Source organism: Ammospiza nelsoni, chromosome 3, assembly GCF_027579445.1.
Source record: "Ammospiza nelsoni isolate bAmmNel1 chromosome 3, bAmmNel1.pri, whole genome shotgun sequence".
Lineage (NCBI taxonomy): Eukaryota > Metazoa > Chordata > Aves > Passeriformes > Passerellidae > Ammospiza > Ammospiza nelsoni.
Genome location: NC_080635.1, coordinates 59007298 through 59020136, shown reverse-complemented (window position 1 = coordinate 59020136; position 12839 = coordinate 59007298). Strand labels below are relative to the sequence as shown.

The 12839-nt window shown below is 37.1% G+C and overlaps 1 protein-coding gene across 1 annotated transcript in view; it reads left to right on the top strand.

Annotated features, from left to right (window-relative positions):
- The window catches only part of EYA4 (EYA transcriptional coactivator and phosphatase 4), a 141068-nt gene that overhangs the window by 16191 nt on the left and 112038 nt on the right, over window positions 1-12839 (top strand). The window lies entirely within an intron of this gene.

Sequence of the window (12839 nt, the reverse complement as noted above, 5' to 3'; positions counted from 1 at the left end):
CTTAATTTTCTGCTGTTTCTTACTACTTAAATAGGGACACATTTTGCCAGTACCACGATCCCTACGATTCTCAGCTTGGACTTAGTGTACTAAAGATGAACAAAGGGATTTAGTAGTTCTATTTCTGACATGCTGAAGGAGGTTATCCATGCAATAAACTTGAAAAGTCTGAATATATATATCTTTTTAGAGACTTTTATGGGTAACATAAGTGCAAGCAAGTGGGAAGAATTGCAGTGTTTCTAAAATGTCAGTAATTTTCTTTAATAAGGAGTACTTTGCTCCTGGCTGGGTAGCTCCTATCTGAGACTTTATCTTGGACTAGAGTTTTATTACTGATTTTAAATGGCACTGGACTGGAAAGTCTTAACAGTGTCTTAAATCCCCATGGTGGCACTACCTGGGACAGCTGCACATATTTATGTATTTAAAGTGTTCCCAAGCAAAACTTTCGAGCCTGTAAAAGCTACATGGCTTCATAATTTAATAAAGTTTTATAAAGTTCATAAAAGATTAGGCAGAAGTTCATCTCTTCTAGTCTGTGAAACACTTTTTCTGTGGAGTATTCATGGTGTGGTTATTAACAGGAGGTAGATGAGCCAGTTTAGCTTACTGAAAAACATCTTTCCATAGTAGTTAAAATGTTTTTGCAACGCTGGATGCCTGATAAATACATATTTTAGAAGCAATTTTATGACCCCATCATCGTATAATCTCTGTAGTATTTCTCATAATTCCTACATGGTTTTATGCTACATGTAAAAATGGTCTGCAGATTGCAAATTGAGGTGAAATCTGTGCTGTGTTGCCTGTGAAGGTGGTGTTTGCTGTCTTTATGCTAGTATCATAGACAGTAATGATTCCAGACAAGTTTATTCTTCTTACTCTTCACTAACAGTGTCAGAACTTGAAGGTAATGGGTGGGAGAGCCGTTTCATCACTGCCTGTATCCAGGTGGGCACTGAGACTAAAATCTCACCTAGAGCTTGGGCACTGTCTTGGGAATTGTGTGAGGCCTGTCTGCCTAGAGCAGGCACTAAGCCTTCATTTCCCAACTTCAAAAGCCATTTCACTGTTACATCATGGTTAAACTCCTCTCTTAGCCAATTTTCAAAAAAGAAAATAGCATTTCTGGCTTAGTTCCTTAAAAGCCACAGGGCATGTCTGTGGGCTAGAGATCTCAGGAAGCAGGAGGCTTTGGTGGTTTAAACTCTAAGGTATCAGATGTATCTGCTTGAAGTGCAGCTGTGCTGTTTTGTACTGGTTAATGCATTTTATACTGGTTAGCTCTGGGCCTTTTCTGCCCATCAGGCAGGATTTCTAATTCTTGATGTGTTCAGAGAGCACAAGTACTTCATGCCAGCCTCAAAATTTCTTTTGGGAGTTAAATGCATAATATTTAGATCATGAAAATTCATGGAGCATAAGGACCTAGCCTCTGTTGCATGTGTATTAGATTGTGTGAATAAGCATGAATGTGAGACCTGTGCTCAAACTTGAGCTGATGCCTTGGCTTCAAATAGTTTAGTCCTTGGTTACTTTAAAGACTGCCTTTCTCTGCAGCTGGGATGGGTTAGAAGGTATTTGCTTTTGCATGGTATGTTTGATGGACAGTCGAGTTTTCTGTAGAGAAAGATTCCTTTATTGGATTAATTTCCCAGGGAATTCTGTTAAAGAATCTTTCATCCTTGGGTAAAGAAGCCAGGCACAGTTCCTTGGTATAGTGAACAAGAATAATTTTCAGGTTTTTATTTAAAGAAAGGAAATGATTCTAACTTTTGAGAGTAGATCATCATCCTGAAGCATGATATACTGTAGTGTAGCTTTTATTCTGACAGTCTTCAGTCTAAGTTTTTGATCACTATTATTATTTTAACTCAAAAAAATACACCAATAAGAAATGATTGGTTGTGTGATTCCTGTCCTGAAATTATATGTTAGGTGAAATTTATATGATCATACCTAAGAGCAATTTCACAGCATCCCTGTTGCCACATGAGAAATAAATTATTTCCTTTTTGTCTCAGTACAATGACTGCATGACCAAATACTGCTTCAGGAATCTGTGCTACCCTGTTCTCAGAGCCCCTGAAGAGTTGTTTTTGACTGAATTGAGCAGCTGCTGTTTTCTGAGATGCCAGCTTGAGTAGATGTAATATATATATATATATATATATACACACACATATATATATACATACACATTATGTCAGTAATTTATTTGTTTTTCCTATTTTTGACCAGAAGTCAGTCTACTTGTCTAATTGTTGTGCTGTAGAGCCTCTGTATTGGGAAACCTCTTGTGCCCCCTTTCCTCTGCCTTCCCCTTGTTGGCAGAGGTGGGGGAATCAAGTCTTAATCATGATCATTTAGCGAGAAAAAGAGTCAGAATCAGAATAGAATTTATTGTACTTTGGCTTTCCTGTCTCTACTCACAAGTGAATAGGTGAATGGCTCTATTTTGAAGACCAGCAGGAAAATGATGCAATTTACTATCTGATGCAGAGGTGAGCTGGGATCCATCAGGTGCAGTGGAGATCCAGTGGATCCTTGCGGCTGGCATGGAGCAGTCTGGGATGGGGCATATCATGCTACTGTACTTTCTAGGGTGGGTGTGTGTCCAAAAATGCTCATAACTCTCTTTTCCTTTCCAGTTCAGATGCAGAATATATTTGTACATCCGTGTGTGGAATTTTCTTTTAATTTATGGGAAGGCTCAGTTCTGAGTGAAAAAGAGGAAAATAGTAAGACATGTATAGCATAGATAGAAGAAAATAACCAAATGATCCTTTTCATTTTCTGGTGTGAGGTTTGTCATCAGGTGCAGACTACAACTTACCAAGTGAAAGAATACTTTAAACAACGCCAATTGGTCTTACATGGACAGGTGGAGCTATGTTTGAGTTCTGTTTGTTTTGAAATGGAAGAGAAGGAAATTTTACAGATCTTGTATTCATGAAGAGTCTAGCAATAGAGAGACAAAAGTTTTTCCAGACTGGTCTTGGAGATGATAAATAAAACTATAATTTTTTAGCACCTAAATAGTTCTCTGCCGTGCTTTGGTATAGCAGACAGACTTGGGATTTTGAGAACTACCAGTTTACATTCTTTATTTTGTCTCTTTTAGTCATGACTTTCTGTTCAGTTTGTATTAGTAGAAGAAGAACAATTTGGCTGCTAACTTGCTAGTTTAGGGTTTCAAAGGGCCTTATTAGAAACTGGTGTAATTTCATCCCCTGGTCCTTTTATATAACAGCCTGCTTATTTAGATTACTTCATTTTAACCTAGAATTAAACAATAGATTGCAGTGCTGTAGGACAGGACACTAGCAGATGTGAAGCTAAACCTGAGTGAACAGGTTTTTATTTTTGTGACATTTGGACAATCATCCCCCTTGTGCCCTGGGTAAGTTATTTGTTTTTTATCAGATTGTACAGACTGTTATATCTGTTACTTGCATGTGTGGCCCACTTGCAGATGGACGATCCTTGGCAACCTTTTTTGGACAGGGTTGTTTTCCCGTTTTTGTTTTGTTTTAATGTGTGAAGCTGTCAGATGTGATCCCTTTGCAGATCAGTTTTCAGCTGCAGCTACTTCTCTGTTGCATGAGCCCTGTACCTGCAGCATTTAATCTTCCCCACATCTGGGGCAGCCTGCTAGCACTTTGGCTGGAGCTCATTGCAAAGAAATAAAAATTAGTTTTAACTCTTTACCTGAATTTTAAAATGCTTTGTTTCACTGTACTGCATTGCAGCAAAGCATGTTGTGGTTGCTATCTCTGTTATATCAGTATTAGTAGGATTTGGAATATTACAGGCAATTCATCTTCTCAGGTTAGTGATGTAGCTTGAAAGACTTATCTGGAAGTTACCTGGTCTAGCTGCTGGTCATGAAATGATGGCAGTATGCACAAATACTTCAGTTATGAAAGCAAGGAACATTTAAGATAGGGAAGTAAAAAAATTACGAATGTAGTAAGAAAAAAATAGTTTTCTTGATGAGTGATTATTTGCTTTTAATTAAAATCAGTCATTGAAGAAAAATGCCATAACTTCAACTCAGCTGTAATAGAAAGTAGTAGAAAACCAGGCTGCTTTTTTGAAGGTTTATTTCAGAGAATTATTGAGAATTGCTTCGGTATTTTACTACCTCCATACTACAGACACAGTAACTGGCACAGAGAGGCGGTGTGCCATAGAGGATCCAAAATTGTCACCCAGTTTGAATTACAGTAAATAAAGAATAAAATGTAATACCATAATTCCTTGTCTCTCATCTAATAGGAATTTGAGGTAGAAACATCAATGTTGTTCTCTCTCAGCTGTAAGACTTTTTACATATGACATAACAACTTCTATGAACACACACTTTTTTTTTGCTCTTTCCTTTGTGCTGCATCACCTCAGCATTCTGTTATTTCTGTACAAAAATCCACCACTGTTAAATTTGAAGGCACTTTTTTCAAGTTACATAGTAGTTTTATATATATTTTATTTCTGTCATTTCCCAAATGGGACAGACCAAATGAGACAGCACTCAGAAGCAATTAATGCATTTTGACATGCAGAATAAACTGAGTAGACTTGTGTGTGGTGTGAATTGTGTATCATTGGAGAAATAGTTTGGCATGAAAGATACAAATGTTCACTGTGTACATGCATGTAATAGAAATATTCATTTTTTCTGAATTGATTAATATTCTAATTTGACAGCACATTGCTTTAACAGCTAAGTAAGCAATCTCTTAAAAATGTATCCAAGAGAATTCTACAGAATAATATCCATGGCTTGTAAACTTGCAAGATGGGATGAGAAGAGGGGTTGGCACAGAAATGCTCCTATCATTGTCACTGTCATGTTTCCTCTGGTTCAGCTCCCTTCCTGTCTCCTGGAAGATGTTACTGTGCCAGTATCAGAGGTTTAAATGGAAAGACACTGTATGGGCTTTATTTAATAACAAGGAAAACCAATAAAAGAAAATGTTCTGCTGTCACACGCTGTCCTTGGACTGCTGACAAGGACTGACACATAGCTACTATATAGTTTGTTATGGATGGTATTTCTGGCTCCAGAGAGGCCCCAGACTAGAATTTTAGGGATAGAACTACTTGGGAAAATGGCCATTGCCATAAGCTACATGAACTTTGCTCAAAGTAGATGCCATCTTCTGCACAGGGTCTCCAGGGTTCCTGGAGCATGAAATTCTCTATTACTGGTGATGTAACATGTGATATGGATAACAGAGGTGACTTCTATTGCATTGTAACAGATAACTCCACTAGAAAAAATAACAACAAAAATTTGCAGGTGGAAAAAAATTGTCAAGGCCTGAAAACAGGGCCAGCTAGACCTTCTTTGATTCTTCTACAAGGAGCTGTTCACCTAAAAAAAGGTTTGTATATGTGCAGGCATACATGCATAATTTGGAACATGTGAGTCAATCTAATAAAAGTATTATCTCTCTCTATAAATGATGCTTTTTTAGAATAAATCAGAATCTGACAGATACATTCCAAGTTCGGCAGACAAATTTTGCTTGTAGGATATCATACAATATCTTGTTCAAGCATTTAAAATACCACATTTATAAATACTATACTTCTATACTTCTAATTGATTTTAGTATTTAATTTTAACTTAGAATTACTCACAAAATTTCCAAAAGTGTCCACATTTGACATATTTGTGAATGCAAAATGGAAATACAAGTTTCATTAGCACAGAGATTGTACATCATCTTAGGCTTCTGATTTTGACAGTGTCCAGGTGAAGTTAACATGTTCAGAAATACTTTCTTCATCAGTAAAAAGGGGTCAGGGTTTTGTAATGAAAGCAAGATATTCAACAAAATGACAGTAAATCAATCTTCTCTAGCTTTTTCATTTTGCAAGGCTGAATGCCCAGTGCCTTCATGCCTATTAAATAACTAAGTCTACATTTTCACATGAGAAGTATAGTTTACACTGAACATACATTAGGTTTCTACTCATTTGATTATTATAAAAAGTCCAGATGCAGCAGTGCGCTGAAGAATGTGTGGGACTTAGGGGATGTGATTAAGCCCACTTAAATCAATGGGATTTTTCATGTGCTTTAAGTTAGGCATGTGCTTAAATACTTTTCTGGAAAAGACTTGGAAATACAGTACAAAATAAAGGCAATAATTTCAGAAATATTTTACTAGCAAATACATCTGAATGATTTGTGGCTGCAGCTAATATTTATTCAGCATCATGTAACAGTCATGGTTTCTTTCTTCTCCTTATAGTAGCTTTTATCGGAGCTCTACCTACATATCCAAGTGGTTGACTTGCAAATCAACTTGTATTAAAAAAGAGAAGAATGACAGGGAGAAAGATGAAATAATTTTTAAATAATAAAATTATGCTAGGCAAAGAATCTAATTTCCTATTTTATAAAGTATGTCTTAAACATACTGGGCACATGCAGACCATTAAACCACACACACATCCTTGTCCTCTCTTATATTTGGTTAAATCTTTAGCAATGTGAAGAAGATGTTAAAATCAAAGAAATGTTTTGGCTACAGTGAATGGAAATTGTTTTGCCATAATATAACTTAAGGCAGAATTTTTCCCAGAGGGTCCCATTGGAATAGCAATTTGAAACTCATGTTGTTTATTTATTTATTTATTTATTAGTTAAATAATTTATTTTAAGAATTGAGCATGGTCCTCCATGCTCTTGCAAGCAGCACCTAATGCTCTATGAGAATATTGTCATGGCAGCATCCTTTGCCTTGTGTCAGCACTTGGACTTGAGCAGTGATTGTGCTTTAGTCAAAGAGGTCACCAACCCAACTATGAAGCAGCTTGCATCTGGGAGACCCAGAGGTTTGTGTTGGAGTGATGCTCTTACAAAGGCAAGCTCTAGGGGAGAAACTAAGAAACCAGGTGTGTTTAAGGGAAGGCTGAACAAACCTCTTCTTAAATGTGGCAGCAAATCTGGTTTATCGTATCTCTCCCTTTCTTTTTCGTGCGTGTTAACAGCAGAGGAATGAATGTTAGCTGACCATGATTTTTTGATTCTTTTTGGGTTTTTTTGTTTGGTTGTGGTACTGGAAGCAGTGACTAATGGAATTTCTGTCATGAAAAAGAACATCTTTTGTAGTACAGGTCTTTATTGTTCCTGTTTTTGTGAAACCTTACTTGGCTTTAAATTTTTAGTCTTTGGTCCTCGGCACCTTGAAGTTTTTCGTTATGTGATTCAGTCAAAGTCTACAAGAGAAGGAGCTAAAGAAAACATCACTTATTTCTGAAATGAAAAAGAATGTTTATCCTTTTTCAGTTAGCAATGCTGTTAAAAAAATTGTGCAGGTTTTCAAGTATCAGTTTGGCATGAAGTCACCTTCCCTGTGGAACTTCTTATGGCTTGCAGAGAAATGTGCTGGGCCACCACCTGAGCTTTTGGGGATTCACACAGTAACAGCCCACAGCCTGGGACTCTGGTGTTGCTGGACAGGGCAGTGGAGTTACAAAATTCCATCCAATAAAATGTCAAACCATGCTTGTAGTCCAAAGTCCAGTAATCTGTGCTTTAACTGTTTTCAGGGATCCTTTTTACTGACTGTGCAAATAGAATTTGTGCATTTACCTGCCCAGATAGGATCAAGGGTGAGAAAGAACTTCTCACTAAATGATGATCTTCACAGTTAGGAAGACCTCTTCTTATTCTTTTTTCCATTCATTCAAAGATTCTTACTCTGTAAAAATTCTTCCAGCAGCCTGTGCCTTGAATGCAGCATGTTGCTTTCCCAGCAGTTCAGGCCTTTGCTTGAGTGGAATGGGCTGTCACTTCCTCTCCTCCTTTTTTATTTGTTTTCTTTCAGTTGTGAAATTAACTTGATAGTATGACAATTTTTGAAACAGTGAAATTAAAATAATTCTGTAATGAAATGTGTGAAGTATTTCTATCATCCAGTGGGTTTTACTGTCAGAGGGAGCAGTGTTTTCTGTAGTTAATGGTTAGTTATATTGGTATTCTCTGTTTTGCACCAACCGCTATTAACTGCATTTATGTAAACAGCCTGACCCTGACAGGCCCTGATGCTTTAGGGGCACCTGAGCTTCCCTTGCTTTCCCTTGCTTTCCCTGGTTGCCATGGACCATTCCAGGAGGCTTTTAATTTTGTGAACCAGATTCACTCAGCCTTCACTGCACTGGACACAGGAGCCTCTGTTCTCAGGGAAATACAGCACACAGGAAGAGTGAATGCTGTGCACAGTCAGTCAGATGCTGCATACAGGGGTACAAGTGTTCAGGACCTTGAATCCAGCTGCAGTTTCCCTTCACATGCATTTAATCAGTTTCTAATACACACCCTGGGCTACTGATTATCAGCTTCCATTATCTATCTATCTGTCTATCTATCTATCTATCTATCTATCTATCTATCTATCTATCTATCTATCTACACATCTTTCTGTATGTACTTCTTCTTGCATGTAGCAATAGTGGTTGTGGTGGTGCTGGAGCTTTGGTGGGCTATGGACATGCAGATATCCTGCTGTTTATCCTGTGGTCTAAGTGCTTTTCTACCATGTTCTCAAATTCATTGCCCAGGTTAACAGCTTTGATAATGAGTTTTAGTGGGTTTTTACTGCATCAGTGTAAAACTGATGATTAACTTGTAGCCTCTGTAGTGTAGCACCTGCATCTAGAATTTTCATAAAAATAAAACTAATTTTATCCCCTTATCCCATAGCTTTGAAGGTGCAAGAGTGACTTTGTAATTTCAAATTGAATGCTTGTTAGTAACTGTAGTAAATAATAATTTAAACCATACTCCTTGGGACATCACAAGTGAAAATTATAGGCTTTCAAGAAGCTGATTCCATATTGCATTTCATGCATAACTTGCTTTTAAGTCAAGGAATCCAGAGTTTAATTAATTGAAGGAAAAGTATACATTTTCCTTGCAAGATAATAGATTTAATCTGAAGATAACTGCAAATTGAAAGTAGAAGTAGAGGAAATAGTCCTTGTAGGATCAAGGGCAGTTATGTGATGCACCATTGGCTGATTGTTCATAAACCCTTCAGTTCTTTCTTCTTAGTACTAGGGTTCAATGATACTCAATTTTGATAAAAGCAAACACATGAAGACAACATTGACCTGAACTTCCCAGATTGAAATAATACCTAATTTTAAATTTATCAGGGTAGAATTAGCTAACATTTTGAGAACTTTATACTGAACTATTTACTGAAAATCTCTTAGTTCATGTAATTAAACTCTATTTTAAAACATGTCTATGGAAGCAGATGTATTGCAAAAACACTTCATCTGCTTTTCTGATGCTGCTGGATATCTTCTGTTTTGGACATTAACCATATAAAGAGTTCTGTTGAAAGTCCTGGTGTTGAGCTGTGATAAATAAAACTGAATAATTGCTTAACAAGACATCCTACCAAATATAATAAATTTGAAGAAGTGACTTGTTTCCAGTTGATAGTCTATAGATCTGCTTTATATTTTTGCCTAAATACCTTTGTATTGATGAAAGAAGACTTAGAATTGCTTAGAATATAGACATTTGGAAAATTTTGTAGCAATGCAGCTGTACTCAACCAGTTACATCTACACAAATTGAATGCAAATCTAGAGCCTGATTCCAACGTAGTTATGCAGCTGTAAAATTTGCCTATTGTTGAAAGCCCATCAGTAGGGTATCAAGCAGAGCTGCCATCCAAAAAGCTTATGTCAGCAATTCAAAAGAGTAGGAGAAAAAAAGTATGTTTAGATTGTGCTAATTACTGCTTTCACGTTCTGTGGTGTATGGGAAATTATGTATTTTTTCAGACAAGGAAATCTTGATGTGGTCAACATGCTCAAATATATAATAATAAAACCCAGACTATAATGGTCAGGAAACTTGTACTACCTGCTCCTTAATGGATGAATGAATTTCTCATGCCTACCATGCAGGTCAAAAAGCCCCCAGTAAAATTTTATGTCTACATTGAGTTCCATTTGTAACTGGTCTTGCAATAATATTCAGTCATTACTGCAGATATGACCTGATTGTGGATCTGCAAATCAAGCTGCAAAATTCAGCATGCTTACCTGTAAGAGTGTGGAGCTGAGAAATAAATATAATTATCCCAGGGGCAGTGCTATATTCCTTGCTGTCTGGTTTCACCTAACATGATGTGCACTGAAGAGAAAGGATGCCAGATGGTTGGGAAAGAGCTGCAGCCCAGCTTCTTTAAAATCACCAGTTACAGAAATCCATCTGGCATATGCCAAGAGCAGGAGCTGACCAACTTGCTGTCCTGTGATTTCCAGCAGTCTCAAGGGACGTTCTTGTGGTATTGAGTCAATATGTGATGCAGTGCCCAACCAGGAGCACTGGAGCATTTCAAAACATCTGAAATTTTCAGCTGAGTGCTTCACAGTCCTCAGAAATTATACTTGCTCAAAACATGGTTTCAGAAAAAGATAAGCAAAAATATCAACATCTGTAATACTTACCTCAGTTCTCTTGGAAAATTTACATTTTCACAGAGGAAATCATCAGTGGAGAGTATACATAGGAATGCATGGGTTATGGGTGATTATCCTGCAAATTTTCAGTGCTGAAAGAAAGCAAAAGATGGAAAATAGCATCCATGGGGAAAAAGATAACCAACTGTGTAAATGATGAGTGTGAGGATACTTTGACCAAATATATACAGTAATGTAGAAAAGTAAAATGCAGCCATGCTGCCTGCTGGGGTGAATAATACAGACAGGGCTCCTTGGCTATTGGTTTCACTAAGCCACTGTGTTTGCTCTTCATTTTTTTGCTACAGTGCTTCTGCTGTAGCAAAACATCAAAGTGCCATGACTGAGGAATACTTGAAAAATGGAACATATATCATCTAGGAGAGGCCATTGGAACACTGTCTGATGTTTGGAGCTAACTTTGTCTGTTCCTAGTATTCCCTTATCCTTTACTACTAGTTGCTGGGAGACAATGGGAGAATAAGTCCCTGCTGTTCTGCTGCTGCTCAGTGGTAGCTTTTGAGCTTAATCTTAACAAAAAATGTATCGCAGACAATCAGACCGTTATAAAAATCTTGAAGCTCATTAGAGGCACAAATCTATTAATATATGCAGAGAAAATATCCAGCTGCTTAATCTTTATTTTAGGGGGTTTTGTTTGTTTGTTTGTTTGTTTGTTTGTTTTTTCATATCTTTCCTTGTGTCTTTCTCAGGGGAGCATAAACAGTTACCCTTGTAATTTGGGGTCAGAAAATGGTCTTCAACAGATGCCACAGTGCAAAGCAGGAAGGGAAAGTTTCTTTGTACATTTGTGTAAAGAAAGGTATTTTATGTGGTGATAAAGACCTCTGCAGTAATCTTTTCTTTTACAAATACTACTACAGACATGAGGCCTTGTATTTGGCTACATAGAGAGTTTACTGTCATGTGAAGACCAAAAAAGTTCCTGCCATTTTCTTCCACTTCTTGGTCTACAGTAAGCTTTGTCCAGCTGGGGGAAAGGACTGCTCTGTCTTTTCATTTATAAGTGTTAGTAATGTCACCTGGTAAGTTTGCATGTATGATTTTTCTGCTTTTCCAGAAGAAAATGCTTCCATTCAAATTAGAGGAGCCCAATGAGTGATTTACCCAATTCCAGACTAAGGTATGCTTGTGAATTTGAATACATGAACTCCACTGGAACTTGGCTTTATTCCCAGGGCTTCCCATTTAACATCATATGGTACATGCTGTGAAGGTATAATGCCCTGTAAGTCAGAGACTTAATGATGTCAGATTAAAGGGGAAAAGGGAGAAAAGATCCATCTTAGAAATTAACAGAGGCTGTAGCTGCCTTCCACATGGAAAGCAAATGATGGGATAAATCATTCTTGCATTCCTGGAACAGACTGGGCTATTCTGCATTAATAAAAAGTGAATACAAAAAGTGCAGTAATGGTGTAGATCGTGTAGATGTCATGTGGGCTTGCACCATCCTTCAACTTTTTTCTGCTTTTTGTACTTCTCTTAGCTGCCTGAAGAAAGCTACTAATGCACACTATTCTATTGACAGTATTTACTAGAGCACAGGAGATTACTGCTGTGCTTTCTCCGCTCAGTAACCCACACAAGGGATAGCATGTAGCAAAGAAGATGAGCCTTTTTGGTGCCGAGAAGTGGAAATCATTGTGGCACAATTAGCATTAAAGGGTTCTGGTTTACGTGGTATAATAAGAAAGCATGGAAAATATGTGTCTGCTCTACCCAACCATCTTTCTATCCCTATCTACCTCCGTACCATATAAAGAAACACACTTTTCACACTTGCTGTTAATGTAAATATTTTGATGTATAAAATTTAGCAGAGATGGTTTGAAGATAGTTTTTTTATTAATTGGTTTTAACATCTGTTACATCTCCAACAAAAAAGTCACTGTTTAAATACTGAAGTATGTTAATATTTTAAATACTGAATTTTGATAAGCCAGTAAGCATCTGCTAACTCAGTAGAAAATTCTTGACTATCAAAATAACAGTAAAGAAAGAAACAGAATACATGGTAACCAAAGCAAGCCCTACAGATCCCTCACTGTATTATGCAGTGGAACTAGCAAGTATGTGCACTTTTTGTGCCAGTGTTTTGTAGATCATAATGGAAATATTTGTCATTTGAGCAAACTCAACCTAAGGATGAGAGAAAAAATGGCGAATATTTTGAAATGTAATCAAGCTTTTTTTGCACTGCAATAGCATGTGTGCCTAGCATGTTTCTGTAAATTCTGGTGCAAAGAATGAGTTGAAGAGAATCATGAAGAAAAGCAAAAATCCAACCCAGAGTATTTGTAATTAGTATG